This window comes from Ambystoma mexicanum, chromosome 3q (assembly GCF_040938575.1).
Source record: "Ambystoma mexicanum isolate Mex_15411 chromosome 3q, UKY_AmexF1_1, whole genome shotgun sequence".
Taxonomy (NCBI): domain Eukaryota; kingdom Metazoa; phylum Chordata; class Amphibia; order Caudata; family Ambystomatidae; genus Ambystoma; species Ambystoma mexicanum.
This window is the reverse complement of record NC_090926.1, coordinates 152738783-152760738: the sequence shown is the minus strand read 5'-3', so window position 1 is coordinate 152760738 and position 21956 is coordinate 152738783. Positions and strand designations below refer to the sequence as shown.

The window sequence follows — 21956 nt, the reverse complement described above, 5'->3', positions numbered from 1 at the left end:
ACGACTTTGGCGGTAGCCATGCCGCTATTGGCGGCATGGCTGCTGCCAAAATCGGGTCCGGGCTCACACAATGGGGAATTGCCGGGCCATTCCGAGTTTGGAGGGCGCTGTAATTCCTCCCTTCAGAAACCCGGGCCCGGACCTTCCCCATTCCCATTTCAGCCCCCATAGGACGGAATGGGAGAGGGAGCAAACAACGGGCCGATTACGAGCGGCCCGTTGTTTGCTCCCTCTTCCCCTCGCGGGACCCGCTCTGCACGTCTGGTAAAGCCAGACGCACAAAGCGGGTCCCGCAAGGGGACCTCGTAATCAGGCGGTACGGGGTTGACGGCGCCGGCACCTTTACCGGCGCTGTTAACCCCTTACCGCCTGATTTACAATGAGGCCCTTAGTGTTGAATTGAGAAAACAGACCAAATAAACGAGGAATAAGAGCAACACTCACCTTATGATTTGGCACACTTGGGCTTTCAATTGTAGTCTGATGGTGTAAAAACAAAACTCTGTTCTCACTAAAGAATAGGAAGAGAAGAGGAAAATAAGTCACCTGGTCGACTTTACTAAACAGAGAGTATTTCCTAATAAGGGGTATCTTACCCAAAGAATAGTGAGAAGCTAGTAATGGAGTTGAAAACACAGAAGAGAGTCCAAGATAATCCACAAGGAAAGCGAAAGTGATAAATTAGGGTGTAAAAAAAGGGGGTTAGAAGGATTAGTAAGGACCTGTACTCGGGGAGACATGAGGACGCACTAACGACAGGATGGTGCACAGTCGATTGTCAGCAAGGCGTTCTAGGTTCAGTGCACTAGTAAGTCCCCAAGGTACAACAGGTAGTATCCCAAGTTTCAGAGAGCAACACGACAGAATAAACACCGGGACAATCCATGGGCAATCCAAAAGCAAGCAAAAAGATTGTTACCAGGAAATCAGCAGAATCCAAACAGAATTGAGAGACAAAGGCAGTCCGTGACGAGGAAACAGGATCAAAAGGATACAAAACGAGAGTCTTCAAGCAGAGCTCAAAACACCGGTATTAACTTCCATCAGAAACGTTTGTGCTTATGTGCGGCAGTTCTTCATGGAGCCGGGGAAAACAGAATCAACGTGGTGGTGTTGCGTTGTCGGTCTTGTGAGCGTATTGATTCGCACGCCGTTCGACAGGGAAACGGGACAGCTGCAGAGCAACACCTCTGTGCATAGCGTCGGCCCAGTTGCCATGCCAATTTCCAACACTGAAAGAATGGGGAGGTTCCAGAGCGGAAAGAACAGGGTGAGTGCCTGTGCTGGGCTGAGATCGGGACAGGGTGGGGTTGTAGACCCCAGTGGAAAATCAGATGACACAACATTGTGAGGATTGAAAGGATGGGCCTGACACTCTTCAGGGAGAATTATCAGAGTGAGGGCGGCTGATTGGCAGACGTACACTTTCTAAGCTCAGAAATCAGAGGCGCGGGGTGGTTTGCTCCACAACACAAATGACCTGTGGGATTATTAGTTTACGCATTCCATGGACATGTTGCCACTTTCTTCACACCTGAAACAATTCTCACCATTATTTGGACTGGCTGCAGACCAATATAAATGGGACACGGCAGATCAGTAATGTAGGTGTTACGAGTTGGATTGTGGAGAGGTTGGGGTTGTGGAAAGGGCAGAAATGAGCGTGGTAGAGCAGGGGAAGAGAGAAAAAGAGAAGGGATGGAGAGGAAGAAAGCACTGGCGGAGTGGCATAGAGGTGGAGAGAAGGGAAGGTGAAGGTTGAGGAGACAGGGATGGAGGGAGCACAGCAGAGCGGCAAGGGTCAGCTGAAGAGAGAGATGGAGGAGGAGCATTACAGTGTGATGAGGAGTTGGAGAGGAGGAAGAGAGTGGGGGAGAAGTGGTGACAGAGAGAAAGACCAGAAGAGACGTGAGATAATGAAGGCCTATGAGAGAATTGAGGAGAATAGGGCACAAGGAAGAAACAAAACAGAAGAGAGGAGGTGAATGGGAGTAGGGGAAAGAATGGAGGAGAGATTGGAGGGAGGGGCAGGGAGGATAAGGAAATAGACAGGAAGGATGTCGAGGGGGTGGATGGAGGAAAGTGTGAATTACAAGACTGTCCACATATCCTCAGTCCTAAACAAGATCATACAGTAGTGGAGAGGCCAAAGTTTACAACCAAAGACCTGGAAGGCCACTCGGCGAGCATACTCATTACCACCTTTAAGTGAAGCCTGATGACCCCTGATATTTTACCATCTATGCAATTTCCAGATTGTGTCTTTTTTACTCAATTTTTCAATAGACGAGATTTCAGTTTCAAATGAATGTTTAGTTTGCTGTGAGCTTTAGCAGTCAGGGTTCCATCAGGTCCCATTTCATCATAATGTATTTGCTTCAACTGTTATTGTTTGTTTATGTAATATGTTGTTCAATTGTACAGCGCTTTGGCGTAAGGCGCTTAATAAATCAATAAATACTAATACAAATACAAATTGATCAAGTGCTTTCTCAGTTCTCGGTTGGTTTAGTACTCTGTTGGGAAGTTTTTCAAAACGCAGCAGTTCAGTTTTAAATGTTTTGTCAGTTCGCTGTAGACTTTAACACACAATTTCCTCACATGCAACTGTGCAAGTTTTACAATACTTTCTTGTCTCCCTATGGGCTTTAACACACAGTTTCCCCAAATGCAGAATCTCAACGTTTAAATACTTTCATATGTCAGTGATACCCTCCAGTGTGCTCCTGGCCATCTCTGAGGAGCCGATCCTTTGCTGTTGCTATCCTCTGGTCTTCACGGTAGAGACTTAGTATCTCAGTTAATCCTCGCTGGAGACCTCCTCGATAGCCAACATATCCGGCATGTCTTTCTCAGGGCTCCACTAATTCTCATCTCCTTTACAGTAGTCATGGAATGTTGGATGCATGTCTAGAATTTCCCAACACATACCTCACTCTCTCATGGTTGGAGACACTGGTGCTGCAACGTAGGTCGAAGACAAGCCACAATTGTAATCCCTGCTTTGGCCACTGGCTGGGTCACATGGTCCTTAAAAGTGGACAGACACTTCGGCATTGTGTTACCATGCAGCCAAAATGGTGTGAATGTGTTACCCCTTACTTCAACCAATGAGGTTTCTGTTATCAGACATCTCCAGTTGCCCTATTTTAGATGTCAATAGTTCATAATGTCCTGTTATTTCTTCAGATTCATTCTCCCATTCTTTATAGTTCTGTATTCATGAGGGCAGAACTGTGAGTACTGAAATGCAAAGAAAAAACTGTCCTGGCAGGGCTCCTCACAGTTGATATGGAACAACATGATATCTCCCTGAACACGTCTTTTTCTTCTCCTTTAAAGTGTTAACGTGTGATATTGGCACCTGCTTTTAATCATTATTTTTCACAAGCAAGCAGCTTTCAATAATGTTTGGCCGTTTCTGCATTGTGCTTCCTGACATGATGGACTTCTCCTTTCCTGGACTGTGCCAATCCCTTCGCAGAATCTTTAGGGAACAAGCATTGACAGGTCTTGGGAATTTATTTAATATCAAGGTAACTTCCATCATAAGAAATTATTGCACTCTCCTGTTTCTCAGTGGGACCATGTAATTTCCGTCAAGGTTAACCACAATTAGATATGGTGAAGGTACATCCCTACTTGACAGGGCATCAGTGACAATCGCCCTCAGCTGTGGAAGCCGCAATCCCTCAATGCTAGACCAGCAGAAAAACGTTTCTCTTGACTGAGCTGATTTCTCTATAGTCTGTGTCTCCTAGACATGCTGCTGCCAATCTCACGAATGACTAGCCGATGCTCCACACCACTTTAATTACATATTGGCACTGCCAGAGGAAAACAAAGACTGTCAAGAGATGAAAGATCCTGATAAATTAAAAATAGCCCACCTATGTTCTTTAGCCTGCCTGTCCAATACGTGTGAAAAGACTGTACCAGAAAGCACTCCAAGCCCAAAGCTCGCCCCAAGTGCATTCACTGACCCTCCCCCACCCCTTCTGATATATTTTTTTCTTAGAAAACCCGATATATATCGAGACATTTTTAAAGAGCACACCCACTTACTGAATCACCCCATTCCTGATTGCTTTTGGAAGCTCAGAGACACAAACCAGGCCAAGCGAGAACAGGCGTGTGTGTTTCTAAACCATTCTGCTTAAACAATATTATTGTCATTGGCAGTGTAAAAATGTTCATGCTACTTGTGCCCTAAGACTACTTTGAGGATGTCCTCAACAAATACCCAAATTAATTGATGGCCGCACCCATCTGGAGAGCTGCCAGTGCCACCTTATCATCTTGAAAAATCACCCACCAGTGCACAGTATTGACAACTCAGGTAGTGATCAGATGCAGAATAAACTGATGCTCTTTACTAGCTATATCGCCAAGCTCCAGAAAATTCCTCACTTTACTATATTTAGCAAATCAATGTAATAATTATTTTATGGAATCAATTCACAAAATTCATCTAACTCTTCAAGCTACACAAAATCAGTTTGGTCCTGAGATGTCTCATCCTGGCCCAGCACCTAACCACTAATTTATTCATAAAGAGCTCCCGAAGGATTTGATGTCATCCTTAATAACTGAATTCAAACCTACTTGCTTTAGGGTAGATGTACTTCCAATGTCCTTCGCTCAAGCTCACTCCAGGGCTTTGACACATCATGTTACATACATTAAACTATCTATTATGCAAGGAAACGTTCCTCTAGTTCTCAAATCCACTATTATTACACCCCTGCTCAAGAAATCCTTGCTTGACAATACTGAATTGGGCAATTATCAACTTGTAGCTGGCCCACATTGGTTGAACAAGATCCTGGAGAAGATAGTAAAAATACAATTGACAGACTTCAGAGAACACAATTAGATCAATTCCAATCAGGTTTTTGCCCCAAATATGGAACAGAAACCAGATTGGTCTTTCTATGGGATGATATCACTCTTACCAGGGATATTTGTCTGTATTGGTCATGTTAGTCTTGTCTGCCACGATTGACACAGTGGACCATTCGATCCTTCTTTCAAGGTTGGTAGACACTATCGGGGCGGACGGCCTTGTCCTAGCTTCCTTTCCGAGAGAACGCAAATGGGGAAACTTGGCCATCTCGCTTCTACCCACTCTAAGGTTACCTGTGGTGTTCCACAGGGCCCTTCGCTGTCACCCCTCCTCTTTAACATGCATCTTCTTCCTTTGATGTCTCTTATTCAGAACGTTAATATGGGTTCAAATCTTATGTTGATGATAACCAGCTTTACTTGTTAGTTAGTCTCTGGCCCCAGGAGACTTTTGAAAAACGTCAGCTCTGTTTGGTGGAGGTGAAACGTTGGCTGGCTGATAACAACCTCCAACGTAACCCTAATAATACTGAGCTATTGCTCCTGAGACCAAAACACGTATTAAATGGCTTGTCATGCCGACCTACAAATCCTCAACTATTTGACCTTTCAACCACGTTTGCTAAAAAAATTAAAAACCGGTGATCCATCTGAGACCCTGCATTTAGGCTGAAATCACAATTTCACAAAGTGGTCAAATCAGTTTTTCTCTGCTTCTGAATGATGATGCGTGCTCTACCTTAAATCCCTTACAAGCCTTATGCAAACCTCAACTTTGGAACAATCTCCCAATCCAGCTTCGATCTATGCCTTTAGGATAAACCTTAAATGTATAGTCTCTCTTAATTTCAACTGTGTAACTTCATGTCAATCCATCCCTCTGCAATTTCTCTGCCAGTTTCACCTGTGCCCAGACGCAATTCATTTGGCTCAGTACCCTACTTGGGTTTTGCGCTATACAAAGAATTCAAATTAAATCAATAAACTGGAGTCAAATAATCAAAATTTCTTCCAAGTAGTTAACCGAGAACAATCATACTGATGCCATTATGATTAGAAATTGCTATTATAATAGAAAAAAAACAATTGCACAAAGTCAGAGCCAATGAGTTAAGAACAGCAGCCTTGTTTGAAGAGTGGTAAATAAAGGAAACCACTTCCCTCTAGAAGGAGGTTGATCCAGCCAAGCTATGTTATGCCCTTCTGGCAGAATATCATTCAGCGCACCATCAGGGTTTTCCCAAACCCAGGTTTCATGTAAAGCCAATGGGCCTCATTCCGGATCGGGCTTCCGGAATTAACAGTGGCGGTAAACCCGCCGCCACTGTTAATTCCGGACCGCCCGATCCCGACTCCTGCAGGCGGGAGGTGATGTTCCCGCCAGGTCTGACCTGGCGGGTTTAACACCACCCGCCTGCAGGTGGACTTGGAAACACCGGCACCATCACGAGATGGTGCCGGTGTTTCGACTTCCCCATTCCCATTGAGTCCTATGGGACTCAATGGGAATGGGGATTAACACCATTCCGCCTCCGTGACTCCCGGGACATCGGGGTTGTAATGCCCTGGTATTTCCGGGAGTCATGGAGGCAACATGGTAATACGAGTCCGGCGGTAACCAGGCGGTTTTACCGCCGGACTCGTAATGAGGCCCAATGTCTGTAAATCACGCTGTTTGATGGTATGGAATATAGCTAAGTCAGGGGTCTGCAACACTTGGCTCTCCAGATGCTTTCGATTACAACTCACATCAGCCTTAGCCATCATATGCAAGGGTGACGGATAATGGGAGTCATAGTACAAAACATCTGGACAGATGCATGTTGCAAAACCATGATCAAAGCTATGCTTAATGCAGATCGACTGTTAGGGGGGGTTATGTTTATGAATGCCTTCCTTTTTCAACAGTTTCTCTGGAAGGAAATAATAGAGGTTGCTATTTGTCCTGATAAATTCAATGTGGTCACTGGTGAACATGGTACCTATAGCGCATCAAAGGGATAGGAATCCAGGCAACTAATATAAAAATGCACACGCACAAACGGGTGCAGACTCGTATGGCCGGATCCTTAACAACGATCCTTTATGAGCGTGCCATGGAAACGAGTTTCCCTCTGTGCTCCCCTAGTGCCGTGGACCCTCCCAGAACAGCGGGAGAATCCCTCCTTTGACTTGGGCACATGGGCAAAACTTCATCTTCACTCTCTCAGCGATGGGTATATCCCATGCCTGAGCAGAGTTTTCCGTTCATAGCATGAATGAATGGCTGATTCCCGAGCCTGCCACCTTCTGGTGAGTAGGTGGGGCGCACTCCTAGATTGGCACCCTTTGTAATGGAGTGCAATTCTCTTCAGCCCTGGTGTTGTTCTGTCGCTGTGTCCAACGGTATGGGGGGTGGATGCCCTATCCTGGCCTTTGATGGAAGTTCTTCTCTGCATTCCCTTTGTTTCTTCTTCTGCCCGAGTCCTTTAGAAAATCCTGCCCAAGAAACCCCAGGTTATATTGCTGGTACCATGTTGGCCTCGTTCGCTGATTTTCCTTCCTGACGCTTCTATCCTCAGATCTCCCACTAACCTTTATGAACTTCGCTGCTCAAGTCCAAAACCCCTGGCTTCCCCAGTCAAGGATTCGACATCTTAGAGTGACTGGCTGGAGGGTGAATTCCAAATATGAATAGACATGGAGATGTCAGAGGATGTGGCATGAACATTACAGCCATCTCTGTGTCCTAGTACTCTACTTTCCTACTCTCATTAATGGTCTATGCTGAACCAGCAGACTACACCCTATTTTTGGCAGTGAATACTGGACTTTCTCAGGGATTGTTTTGGACTAGGTGTTCCTCCTTCCACCATCTATCTGCAGTGGGAAGCCATCTGTGGCCTTTTGATCTTCTGCAACATCCCTCTCTATGGTCGAGTAATGCCCTCTGAGGATTCAGAGCAATTTTATCGTTCAGAGTCATCCTCATCGCCCCCAGCTTTCGGGCTAGGATCTTCAAATAGTCTTTGATCAACCAATGAAGATCAACCAAAGCAAGGGCAGCTTCTTGCGCTAACTAACTCTCAGGGAATGTCAGTGTTGGATATCTGTGATGCAGCAACCTGAGCCTTTTGGACTCAAGTCCTAAACAAAATAAAAATGGGGTGACTCTGACGTGCATTCGGAAGTCACATCACGGGACGTCAATGTGAAGTATGCACATTTCATTCAGTCTTATCTTAGACAATCGAGAACAAAACACGACAAAAAAACATTTGCCAAGAGAACAGTTTTTCATATTACCTTGCTGCTTAAGTATAAAATGTACACAACTTTTAAATCTAAGAACCTGGAACAAAACATGACCTGTATATTAAGATGTCGATATGAGACATGTTGCAGCATCACAACTACCGAGGTCTTGTGCTTAAGTGTCTCATTTTCGGAGGCGCTGAGCCAGTGTTTGATTCCCAACTGCAGCCTGTTATTATTTTTTTATTTTTTATTTCTTAAACACACACAGATGGCACTGCGTCCGCTCTCTCAAAAATGTGGGGGGCGCCATCCATCCACATGGTCCCTCCACTTGAGCCCTGTTTGCATACCTTCTTCGGGAATCCCTTCCCTAATAATTTGGCTATGGTATGCTGAGTACTTCCTTGTAAATGAGGAAGACGAGGGAGACATTTTGATTAATCATTTTATTTTATGTGCAGAATTTTTGGGTACTAGAGTTTTTTTTTAAATAAGGCACTGGGTATTGTTTGGTACATTGCCAAATCATTAGGTATGTGCCGAGGTGGGAGGATGGAAGATAATGTGTGAATATGTAGGTAAGTCGCATTATTCCTTATCTTTCCAGACTCATCACATTCCTCTGCCTCCCTCCCTCCCTCCCTTCCTCCCAGGTTGTTTTTCCGGCCTCGCTAAGCTGGAGAACTCCAGGTAGAGGAGGGAGGAGTGAGGGAGGATTGATGGGGGAAAGCTAAGGACCAGTGTAATACATTACTAATGAAGGGTGCTGGAGGGCTAGTAGTCTCTGGGACAGACCGCCCTTCAACTTGTTCGGACTGTGACAACCGAAGAGCCGGGAAGGAGTAGGCGTAAAGCAAAAGGCTGTCTGCAATCCAGTACTACTCTGTTTATCAGCCCTAACTAATTTGTTTCAATAGCACCCGCCACAAAAAATAGCTTGTAGCTTCTAAATACCCACGTTTATCGATCCCATATACCTATGACACAAAACCCAAAATATGCATTTTACAACCCCCAAAATGACAATTTCATAAGGGCCAAACTAATGTTGCCTTCATTAGTTTATCTTCAAAATATCGAAAGCTTGCTTTTAGGATCAACATCAGGGTCGGACTGGGACAAGAAATAGGCCCGGACGTCCGAAAAAAAGTGGCCCACCCCTCACCTCAAAAAAGTGGCCCACCCCTCGCCTCAAAAAAGTGGCCCACCCATCGCCTCAAAAAAGTGGCCCTCAAACCATAATCCCTGAATCGCATCAATTCACGACTTTACAGAAAATGCTATGCCAAAAGAGAGAGAGGCGGAAAGTTCACAATCATCGAAATGGTTACACATCCCAGTCATCTGTGCAGAGGGCTTTCGGGGCACACAATCTCACAGACTGCGTGTGGACACTCACACAACCGAACACAAGGGCACCTGGGGCAGCAACAGACCTCGCCCCTGTCAGCGTACCTTCACTCCCCTAGCACCGAGTCAGGGCCTTCATGTTCCCTTGCAATCTATGCAAAGCTTCCTGCATAGCCAGCCCCGCATGCGCACATTAAGGGACTTCACTGTTGACACCCTGATTGGAGAGTGCCACGTTCACGCAACTCTTCATGCAGACCCTACTCCCTGAACTCGCATAGCTGCCAAGTTGCCCACATACATGTCTGACTCCTCGAGCCAGTCCTGTTTCTGTTCCCCACTGCATGCTGGGACTTGTCGGTTATTCCTTACAATGGGAAAAAACAAACTACACGTTCCAGCATGCAATTGGAAATACAGAGTAGGACTAGGCAGGTGTGCATCTACACTAACATTTTGTCGGGAGAGCTGGGGCTAACCTTTCAAACGTTGGGAGGGGCGCTAACATCACAGAATGTGTGGGGGCCGGTGGGGACACTTCCTTGTGTGGGGGAAGCTAACTTCTTTACACATTCAAAAGAGACTATTCTAGTGCACTCGCAACGTTACAAGCTATTAACTCTCCCCTTCATATCTGAAACCACACACACCTAATAACTGCAGTGAGAATGAGCGGTCTGAACCCCCTAATCTTCCGATCCCTCCACTGACATGCAAGTACTAACTCCCCGACCCACCCCCCCACCAATCCCGATTTCAATTGTCTACAAACGTATGTATAAGAACGCAAGTACTAACAGTGAAACGTGTTACATTAGTAATTGCCGGGCTTGTGTTAATTGTGCAGCCGAGGGCACTATTTATTTTCTGTGTCCTGTCCTGCCCTGCCATGACTCTGGCTCAGCCAGGCCACGCCAAATAGGCCATAAGAAATAGTCGGTCACATTTTGGAAATCCTCATGACTATTCCCTCTGATCACAAACACGTAATGGAGGACTACTCTGTGCGCACCAGCGTTACTTATTAACACTGCATGATTGGCGTATTGGAAATCACACCAGCCAGTAAAAAAATTTAAAAAAAAAAAAAATGTGTAACTTACGTCCGCCGACTGCGGGCCCAGGCGTGGGCTTCAGCAACCGGCCGCAGGCCCAGTGCCTCATCCATGATTTCGGTCCAGCAGCCACGGGCTGAATGGCCGTCGGGTCAATCAGGCTCTGTCGCCTCCCCACCCGAATCTAATCCCCGGAGTTTCCCCATTGCCCTCCTTCCTCTCCAAGCCCTGGGCGCCCCCCGCCCGGCCCTGCTCGCTGTTAATTGAATCGTGTCGGTGGCCCATTGACGGCTCGGCTCTGGCTGCAGGCGATTTCAAGCCGCAGAAGTGATCACTGAGGCCGGATCTGAGGGGAAATCGATGGCAGCCACAGCCCGAGGATTAACTGCGAAACCGGGGGAGATGGGGCGGGGGTAAGCAGAGCAGAGAGGTGGGGGGAAGTGGACGGATGAAACAGACAAGGGAAGAGGGGAACTAGACAGAGAGAACGCAGCCGCTCAGCACCAGGAAGACTTCAGGAACTCACATGACCGGCCCAGCCCCCAACAAGCTGCCATTGCAAATGCAATGAATCACAACAAAAGGAGCGGCTCCTGGCCCAGGAGCCGCTCCCCTTGCCGTGACCCACTGCATTTGCAACAACTGGCGCCACACTGTCGGCGGATCGGCCCAGAGCCCAGGGCACCACCAGGCCAGTGCATTCACCAAAGAAAGGCAACACTCGCGTGTTACCTCTCTTTAATGAATGCACACGCTGTGCGCCGTGCAAGCCAGCCAGCACACCGGCCCACACACAGCAAACCGGCCCCCAGGGCCTCGGAACGTATCGGCCACGGGCCGATTGGCCGACGGGCCAGTCCAGCCCTGATCAACATATCATATGCCTACGTTTTAAGGGGATCATAAACAGTCGCCCCTCTCTTTTCTGGCAGCCAGCACACGCAAGGGTGACTCTAACCGAAGCGTTCCTAGCTTGTGTTTCTGAAAGATCCCATGGGACCACCACGGCTTATATTTTATTGCTCGGTGAGTCAACTGCTGGAGCCTGCCCTCACCTCTCCGCAGCTGTCAGCCCGCGTTCCCAGCATTAGACCCAGTCCAGGCCATGCCAGACGCTTCCACGGGCCTGCGGTGTTTCCTCAACTACCGGCGTAAATAGCTAACCGCAGATGCAGTGTGTGGCTCGGATGTTGTGTCTGTCTATCCCCCTCTACGAGAACATGTCCACTTTACTCAGCAGTGACCAAAGGCCTCCCAGCGTGTTCGGATCCCCAGGCAACCCCTGGTGTGGGCCTGGGTGGGCTAATGCAAAGACTGCGCAACAGTGGCGTCTCTAGGGGAAGGGCTGGGGGGGCCAGGCCCCCGTGACACCCTGTGCCCCCCTTGTGCCCCCCCTACCTAAGACGAGCAGTGACCATGGTCTCCCCCTACTTTTGTCTTTGGCCCCCTCTGTGCCCCTCCTAAATTTGATTCCTGGCGACGCCACTGCTGAGCAAACAAAAGAAATGGAAGAAAACACAAAGAAGAAAATAGAAAACATCAAGGCTGCGGAAGCTTGGTGGGGGCGCAAGAAAACATTCTTAGATTGAGACCAAACTTCCATGGGTGGATGCAGAGAAGGCGGTAAGCACAAATAACGAGGTTAGGGGGAAAAAGAAATGATAGACTATGGGCCTCATTACGGCCCTGGCGTTAAGGATTTAACGGCGCCGTAAAATGTGTCGGCGCCGTTAAACCCTTAACGCCTGATTACGAGGTCCCTTTGCGGGACCTGACCTTAACGGCTGGTTTTTCCAGCCTTTAAATTAGGGACCCGCAAAGGGACTTTGGTGCTAATAACGGTACCGCAATTTGCGGTACCGTTTTTAGCGCCTTCCCCATTCCCTTTGAGCCCTATGGGGCAAAAATGGGAATGGGGAAGGGCCATGGCGGCAGGGGGAATTACCGCCCCACCAACCTCGGAATGGGGTGGTAATTCCCCGTTCAGCCATGGCGGACTCTGGCATCGACCATGGTGCTAAGGGTCCTCTGCCTGGGTCGTAATGAGGCCCAATGTGTTGGACAATGTTAATGCGCAGAGAATAAATGGGAAGAGGCTCGTAGGACACCAGGCTGAGAGCACGTGTAATTAAACTCCTGCGAAATAAAGCGAGATCATTTTATCTATCAACTCAAACAACTGGTTATGCTGCTGCATTTAAGGGAAGTGGTCTGGAACCCCTGGCTGTGTGAGGGGGAGAGGTGTCAAGTTGGAAAGTGATAAAGGGATCACAAGTGTGTACTCACTATGTGCCAGTTTGGAAATCGAGAAGGGGATCATTAACTGTGTGCTCACTATGGCATCAGGCATCATGCATGCGGGCTGTTGCGGCACAGTGAGCTTCACCGAGCGGGCTAATATGAAGATTTAGCAGAACGAGTCGTCTGATGATAACAAGATACAGCTTTCTTATAGGAAGCACGAGTGTCTGCATCATAACTCAGATGCCAATTCCTTTCTAAGCGTCTACACGCTTGTCTCTGGGCTCTGAACTCCAGGCTATACCATGGCTCAGAGGGTTTAGTTCGACTAAAATGGGGACACAGCAGGGCCACTCTATTGGCCATGTTTTCCAAAGCCATAAGCACAGATGAGAAAGGGTCACTACCCTTCTCCCTGAGGGACCGATGTTCCTTGTATAGAGCCTCAGTCTTGTCTGCCAAGTTGACCTTGTGCCATTTCCTACAGAGCTGCAGCCCATGAGATAATTTGGGACGACGAAGGAAAACCAAGACCAAAAAAGGGACCAGAAAATGGTCATACCAGGTTACTGGCACTGGCATACCACTGGAGACCCTACTTGTCTCAGCAAAGATAAGGTCAAGTAGGTTCCCACTCTTATGTGTAGGGTGAGAATTGCATAAATCCAGCGAAAGATCTGACAAATTAGTCACCAGATTACTGGCATAGAGATCGTTGTGGTCATTTGGGTGAAGGTTAAAATCCCCCAGTACCACACGGTTAGAGTATATTAAACTCAAATTAGCCACCAACTGTGCAAAATGAATGGCGAAATCGGCACGTCTGGCAGAAGCAGAAGGTGGACGGTATACCAATAGAATATGGACACCCTTAGTAGCATTAACCAATATTCTCAAAAGTAACAGTTCACAGGGAAGTGTGTGGGCGGATTTGACATTGCAAACAGAGGGGCCTGGGGCTGTCTTGCACTAAGAAAACATTTTCAATAGGTTTGATGGATTCAGGTAAGGTACCGAACGAACTATAACCAAGATACATGTCATTGCAGCTTCAACTGCCTTTATCTCATCTAGTTAGGCAGGTTATCTAATTTCTCTAGTCTCATAAAGTGACCTATGTGTAGTCTATTCAATGAATAAATAATGTGTGCTCTGATATAACTCTTTATGCAGATTCCCTCTGCTTGATTAGCAGGTGATATTACCCAATTTAATGGTACAAAAGGAATCGATGTTTGAAGGATGAAAGGCTGAACCGGCCATGCTACAGCATTTGACCTCGTGTAGTGGAGTCTAAAGTGGCCAATTGATTGAAGGGCTGATTAGTGAGGTTACATTGCTCATTGTGACATTGCCATGTGAATCCATTGCCTTTAAAGAGGCGTGGGGGACAGCATAACACTTTACAAAAAGCACAAGTGAAGCACTTTTCCCATCTACTTTCTCTTAGAAAAGATTATTTCAACTGTTTCTCCTAAAATGTATTGCATGGCTACATGGAAAGATTGGGATACTCCTGTTTGCAATACAGTATTAGGTGGCCAAAATGGTGAACAATACATGTGTTTTTATGTTTGCACACCAAAACATCTTCAGAGGTAAAGTGTGGTGGAAGTGTGCAGTCAGCACACGGAAAAGTCCACAAAGACCAAGGCCCTCATTACAACCCCGGCGTTAACCAATGGCGCTATTAGCGCCATGGTTAACGCCGGTAATGTACCGGATCTGCCATGGTGACATGGGGAATTACCGCCCCATTCCAAGGTTGGTGGGCGGTAATTCCCCATTTACCATTGTCCCTTCCCCATTCCCATTTTTGCCCCATAGGGCTCAATGGGAATGGGGAAGGCGGTAATTACGGTTCCGCAAAATGCAGTACCGTAATTACCTTCAAGGTCCCTTTGTGGGTCCTTCCCTTAACGGCTGGTACAGACCAGCCGTTAAGGTCGGGACCCGCAAAGGGGCCTCGTAATCAGGGGTTAAGGGATTACCAGTACCGGTACCCTTACTGGTACCGGTAATCCCTTAACACCAGGGTTGTAATGAGGGCCCAAGTTTATAATCCCGAATGGGAGATTTGGCGAATTTCGGCCGTTCGAAAAATTCCGAACGGCTGAAAAGTTTGACCAAATACCCTATTCGGTGCAGGGGCTGCGGGGGAGGCCCCCGCCCCCGCCCCCTTGTTCACTATACTGTGAGTGGGGGTTGCATGGGAAAAGGAAATGACCCTGCGGCACCGGTTCCCGCTTACGGAAGTGAAAGGGAACATGCTTTGCAGGGACAAAACGAGTTGGTGGCACACAGCAAAGTGTGCCGCCGCAAGGTAAGTAGGGTGTGGGGGCAAAGTCTGAAAATGGTTAGGGGAGAAAAGACTGAACATTTCGGCCACAAGCTTCCAACCCCAATCCTCAGCACATTAGAGGCTAACTATTTGCTGGGAAACTTGCCACTCCATTACTTTTTCCTTGCAACTCGACTCTCCACTAATTTTCCAGTTGAAGTGTTCTACAAAACCCACAATGCTGCATGTAGCGCGTCCATTGTGAAGTGTGGTGGAAGTGTGCAGAGAGCACACAAGAGGCTAACTACTTGCTGGGAGACGTGTGTTTGATGAATACGATGGTGTCAACACTCTTTTCCTGATGGCGGCCTCTCCCCATGTCGCCAGGGGACGGTAGCCGCTAGCTGATCCTGACCCTGGGGGTGACTATATGAGGATCACATGAGGGGCAGAGACCCTCTGGGGTGCGGTGGGGGGTGTTGTGACATCATCTGACGAGACATGGTATCTCTCTTTTTCGTTTGAGGCTACCCTTGCCATTCCCCATGCCCTACTGCCATATTGTCATCCCTCCTCTCAGCAACTCAAGAAAGGCACTGAAAACATCTTCCCGGATTTTGCACTCAAGATATCAAGGACTGACTTGCACTTCAAGATCACTAAGATCGCTAAGAACACTGTGCCAAATTCCACATCCAAGTTATCAGAAAAAAGACTTTTATTTTCCTAAGTGGGAAAATACTGATGATCAATGGAGGCCAGGAGCGCAAGCTGTGCTTTAGTTGTTACAGAAACCCACATGAAGCCGTGAAATTTAAACCACTGCAACAGCTGATGAAGGAATTTGATATGATATGATATGATACATGGCAAAAATAAAATCGGAATTCTATTGCGTAAATATCCTCAAGTGCGCTTCTAACCCTAATCATCTTCGAGTTTTCATCAATCTTTGCCTACGGCCGCCATTGTCTGCCATGAAGACCATGCACTCCAAAATGGCTGACCCCTGTGACCTATTCTAACCTGAGTACAATTTCCCTACCTCTGCCTTGTAGAACGTCGTGATTGGGCAACCTGCCCTTCTTGGGAGCCTATCCCAAGGCGAACACAGGCCCACCAGCAAAGGCACACCTTCCAAGGCACGAAGCCTGTCGTGCGCCTGTCTGGTGCCTTTCGTGCCTAGGGCCACAAGTCCTACACCTTACCCACCCGCCAGCCCCTCACGCGCAAGGACTACTACCATTGTAGCGCAACATCCGTTCGCCGCTGCCTTCCTCGAATTCTAAAATGGGGACTCGGTAAGCACTCCTGCTAAATCTGAGACTGTGAACCTTAAGATTGCATACTTTTCTATTTTCATACAATTTACTGTAGCAACCATGCCTCATGCTACGTTGCACGACTACTGTTACTACCATATCAGCACTGCCTTACACTAGTTCCACGGCATTAGCCTCCATCCCGCTAATCTGCTAATCGCTGTGCAATAACTGTCGCTATTCGCCATGCCTCACTACTGTGGCTACTACTATACTAATCCTGCCCTGTACTAGTTGTTGCTGTTGTGTCTTACCTAATGCTAGTCGCTCTGCCACACCACTGCTACCGTTATGTATTAGCGCTGCCACACACCAACCCATTACACCAACCCTGCCCCAGAATAACTATTTTGTTATAACTGTGCCTTACCTGATGCTAGTCGTTGCACCCCTCTACTATTGCTGCTGCCAGAATAGCCCTGCCTTATACTAGATGCATCTGACTACTGTTGTTGCCGCTACATTAGCCCTGCCTATACTAGTTGCACCTTACTACTGTTGTTGCTGCTACATTAGCCCTGCCTGTTCTAGCTGCACCTTACTACTGTTGTTGCTCCTACATTAGCCCTGCCTATACTAGTTGCTCTGCCTTACCTGATGCTAGTCGTTGCATCCCTCTACTATTGCTGCTGCCAGAATAGCCCTGCCTTATACTAGTTGCACCTTACTACTGTTGTTGCTGCTACATTAGCCCTGCCTTATACTAGTTGCACCTTACTACTTCTGTTGTTGCTACATTAGCCCTGCCTATACTAGTTGCACCTTACTACTGTTGTTGCCGCTACATTAGCCCTGCCTTATACTAGTTGCACCTTACCACTGTTGTTGCTGCTACATAAGCCCTGCCTATACTAGCTGCTGTGTCCCAAAACCATATAATGTGCCTCAGCAAGAGTCAAACGGCCACTCTACTGTACCTCCTCATACCCTTATTACACATTACCATTTCGACTGCTGCACTAACCATGTACCCAGCAGAAAATGTACCCTGTCCGACCACAGAAAGAAATACCAGGCTTTGAGCCAGATTACCCCGTCTTTACGAGCCCATCTGCCATATCAAAATCCATAATCCTCTTCTGAGACCTACCCCACGACACCGTAGAATTTTCCCTAACCTAAATACACCATGTTATAACTCCACCCAACCTAAACTTATCCCTATAACAATCCAGGACACACCCAACACAACTACCCTATCCGGAGCTGTGATCAACGCTAGATCCCTAGTGGCCCATGCCTCAGAAATAGCAGACACCTTATCCACCAACAACCTCGACCTCCTAGCAATCACTGAATCATGGCTGCACGAAGCAGCAGGCTCAGCACTTTCAATAGCCATCCCTGAAAACTATCAAATAATCAGATTGGACAGACCCAATAACAGAGGAGGCGGCCTGGCCATCATGGCAAAAACAAACCTCGAACTAAGACCACTGCTTCAATCACCTCTCAAATCTTGCGAGCTCCTCACAGCCAAATTGCCTATCTCTAACTGCCGCACCTTAACCATTTACCTAATATACAGACCACCTGGCCCCATTGGTTCATTCGAGGCAGACTTATCCAGCCTCCTAGCCAACAACACTAAAGACACCTCCCAAGTACTATTACTAGGCGACTTGAATCTTGGGTTGAACGACCCCGATGACAAACCAGCACAAGCTATAGCCAACATGCTAGCTGAACACAGCCTAATCCAAAAAGTGCTTACCCCTACCCATAACAAAGGTAGAACCTTGGACTGGGTCGCCACCCTGAACTGCGATACCACCATCACCAAAACCACTCCTCAGCACTGGACAGACCACTTTCTCATTGACTTCACTGCCAACCCTCAATGCTCTACCCGACAACCTAAATTCAGAGTGCCTAGTATAAAGCTACAACAATGCTATGAAGAAAGGACTAGACATCATTGCCCCTCTAAAACTGCAAAACAGCAAACAACAAGCCCACCAGAATGCCTGCTTCACCCCCCACCTGAAAGAACTGAGAATGCGTAAAAGGAAACTAGAAACTCAATGGCGTAACACCCCCACAGAAGAGAACAAAGTACAACTTAAACTCTTTGCGAATAACTACAAAAAAGAAATCTTACTCACAAAAAAGAACCTATTCAATGAAAGAATCGAAAAATCCAGTTCCAACACCAGGGAACAATTTGCTATACTAAGGGAACTAGAATCCCCCATAACCCCACCAGACAACATAACTAAAGATAAAGAATGGCGCACTAGCGTCCAAAATGCCCTAACTAACAAAATCAAAACTCTCCAAACTAAAATCGCACAAAAAAAGACTCCCTAACCAATAACAAATCATCTCCTAGCAATCATGCCAAAATAACCAACCCATCAGGCCCAAATCTTTCAGATTCACTAAAATATCCATCCTAGAAACAGAAAGGGTCATAGCCTCACTTAAACCATCCAACTGCAAAGGCAACAACTGCCCACCCCAGATAATCAAGGATGCTGCCAGGGACCTAGCTCCCTTTATAACTAAACTGATCAACGCATCCTTCTCCTCCAACACCATACCAAGTAATCTCAAAGAATCCTGGGTTCTGCCTCTCCTCAAGAGGCAAACACTAGACCCTGCTATTCCCACTACCTACAGGCCCATCACCACAGTGCCTTTCCTGTTAAAGATAATAGACAGAGTAGCATACCTACAAATCCAGCAATATCTAGAAACTCACAAACTATTAGGCGCCCGCCCACCAATCTGGATTCAGACCACAGCACGGTACTGAGACAGCCCTAATCGATCTTAAAACCCAGATCAACGAGATTAACGACAAAGGAAACGCTGCCATGCTACTCCTCCTCGATTTATCGGCGGCCTTCGACCTGGTGGATCACACAGTCCTGTGCGAACACCTAGCCTCGGCTGCCCACCTCTCAAAAGAGGACATAGCCTGGATCCAATCATTTTTGGACAACAGAACTATGAGAGTCTTCTCCTCACTAGCCTCAACAGACCCCATCAAAATAACCTGCGGTGTACCGCAGGGTTCCTGCGTCTCCCCAACCCTCTACAACATCTTTAACAAACCCTTATTCGACAAGTTGGACAGATTGGGTGTCACATACACCAATGATGCAGATGACACCCAGATTCTCATATCCCTTTCAGGCAACTTCGACTCAGATACGGCCTTGGTAAACAAAATATATCTCGTCATTCAGGCATGGATGGCCACACACGGCCTATGCCTGAATGATGAGAAAACCGAAATCCTACTCCTCAGCTCCAGCACCAATCTAAAAAAACATAGCTCCAACTACAAGGCTTTCAACATTGATGGCAACACCATCACAGTTGCCAAAACAGTGAAAACCTTAGGCTTTCATCTAGATTCAGCCTTGTCACTAAAAAAACTAGTAAACTCACTAGCATCCTCTACCGCCTACACGTGCAAGCTAATCAGGGCAAGTAGAGCATTCCTCTCCCAAGCTAGCTGCATCATCATCAAAAATGCCCTAATACTTTCCAGATTTGATTACTGTAACACCGTGTACCTAGGAGCCAACAAACACATAACCGTCAAACTGCAAACACTGCAAAGCAACGCACTCAGAGCAGCCCTTAACTTACCCTCCAAGGACCACATCTCCAACAAAAGAAGAGAGCACAAATGGCTCAAAATCTGCGGCCGCATCTCACTCAAAACGGCTTCACTCACCTTCAAATGCTTAAACAATGCAGCCCCCCGTATCTCGCAGCCGGAATAGTAAAAAGAACCTCCACCCTCCCCACCAGAACGATTAACACTTACTGCCTGCAAGTACCCAAATTCAGACAAAAGAAAACGGGCGGCAGTAGCTTCCCTGTCATGGCAGCCCAACATTGGAACGCCCTCCCACTCAACATCAGAACAGACCAATCCTACTACAGCTTTAGGCGAAACACTCTCATCTGGTTATGATCCAATGATCCCCATGACTGAACCGTGCCCTCTCACACTAACAGTGCATAGCCAACCTGACCGTATATATGTACACTCCTCAACTGACCTGCCGAAATGTAATTAACTGTATTTATACACGTAAATATGTCCATTCACCAGATTCTACGTAATGTAATGTTATGCTCTATACTCATGTGTACCTTATCCTGCAACTAAGTTTTTATATAATCTTATCTTCCTGTACTCTGTTGCGCCCTGTTACCTCTGGGTTTTGCGCCCCATACTAAATAAATAAACAAACAAACCAACATTTATAACTCGCCTATACACAAGTGTTTCAAGGCGCGACATGGCAAGGGAGGGGGAACAGAGGGAAGAGAGAGACAACAATCCTACTAGGCCAAGTGTCATTCAGATCGCGCAAGTGCAGGAGAAGGGGGAAGAGGAAAAGTGCAGTGTGTGGGGGCAGGTGAGGACAGTGCAGTACATGGGAAAAAAGAATAAATAAACAATATGAGAAGTAGGGCTAGCTGGTGGCAAGTGCAAGGGTAAGTGCAGACATCTGCTGTCAAATGCAGGTGGGGGACTGTAGGGATACAGGAAAACAGTCCCCAAGTGCAGAGGTTGCCAGGGAGGCAGTGCAGGTGTGTAACTGGCGGGGGAGGGGACCTGGGCCTGAGATCAGTGGGTGGCGGTATAACCAGTACAGTTCAGCAAGGAATTTAGCAGGGGAGAGGAGAAGAGAAATCAGAAGGAAAGAGGAAGGTTTTGAGGTGCTTCCAGAACCGGAGATGGTTCTCCTCAAGTTTCAGGGAGGCAGGGAGGCTGTTCCAGAGGGAGGCCCCAGCTGAGGAAAGAGATCTACCACCAACTTGTTGCTTGGAGGAGCGAATGACCCTGAGGGAGTTGGAAGCGGATGGGCGACGAGCTCGAGAGGGAAGATATTTAGGAAGAGAGAGTTGAAGGTATTAAGGCCCCAGAAGGCCTTGTGGACAATGCAGAGGGTGTTAAACTTAATCCTCATAGCCACTTGGAGCCAGTGAAGAGATTTCAGTCCTGGAGAGATACGATCCCTGGGGTTGAGGCCAAGGACAAGTATCGTGGTCCTGTTCTCGATGAGTTGTAGAGGGCGGAGAGTAGAAGAAGGCAGATTTAGAAAGAGGCTGTTGCAGTAGTCCAGCCTATAGAGGACCAGAGCTCTGGAGACAGTGAACTTCTGGGGGAAGGAGAGGAAAGGAAGAATACCTCTGAGGGGGTGTAGCTGGTAGTGAGACTTCTTAGAGATGTCAGAGACGTGAGGAGAGCAGGAGAGTGGGGAGTTGAAGATGACCGCAAGGTTTTTAGCCTTGAAGGTGGGAGCAGGAAGAGGGCCAAGAGTGGCCTGCCAGAGAGTGACAGGAAAGGAGGGAGCGAGTGTGCCGATGAGGAGAATCTCAGTCTTACTCGCATTAAGGCAGAGGTCATTGGCGGCACACCACTCCTGGATAGCAGACAGACATTCAGAGATGAGAGACGGAGAAGAGGTGGCCAAAGGTAGCCTGAAAATGAGCTGAGTGTCATCCGCATAGCACTGAAAGTTGGGGCAGAGAGCGGCAATGTGGTGCGCAAGAAGTTCCAGGTATTGGTTGAACTGCCAGGGAGAGAGGTTAGACCCCTGCAGGACACCACAAGTAGCGATAGAGATAGAGGAGAGGAAGGACCCAAGTTGG

The 21956-nt window shown here is 47.4% G+C and overlaps 1 long non-coding RNA gene across 1 annotated transcript in view; it reads right to left on the bottom strand.

The window, feature by feature from the left end:
• Positions 1–443: 443 nt before the first annotated feature.
• The window catches only part of LOC138582253 (uncharacterized), a 291488-nt gene continuing 269975 nt past the window's right edge, over positions 444–21956 (bottom strand). Inside the window, exon 3 of the long non-coding RNA XR_011304994.1 lies at positions 444–511. This is a non-coding gene — a long non-coding RNA (uncharacterized lncRNA). The remainder of the gene's footprint in view (positions 512–21956) is intronic.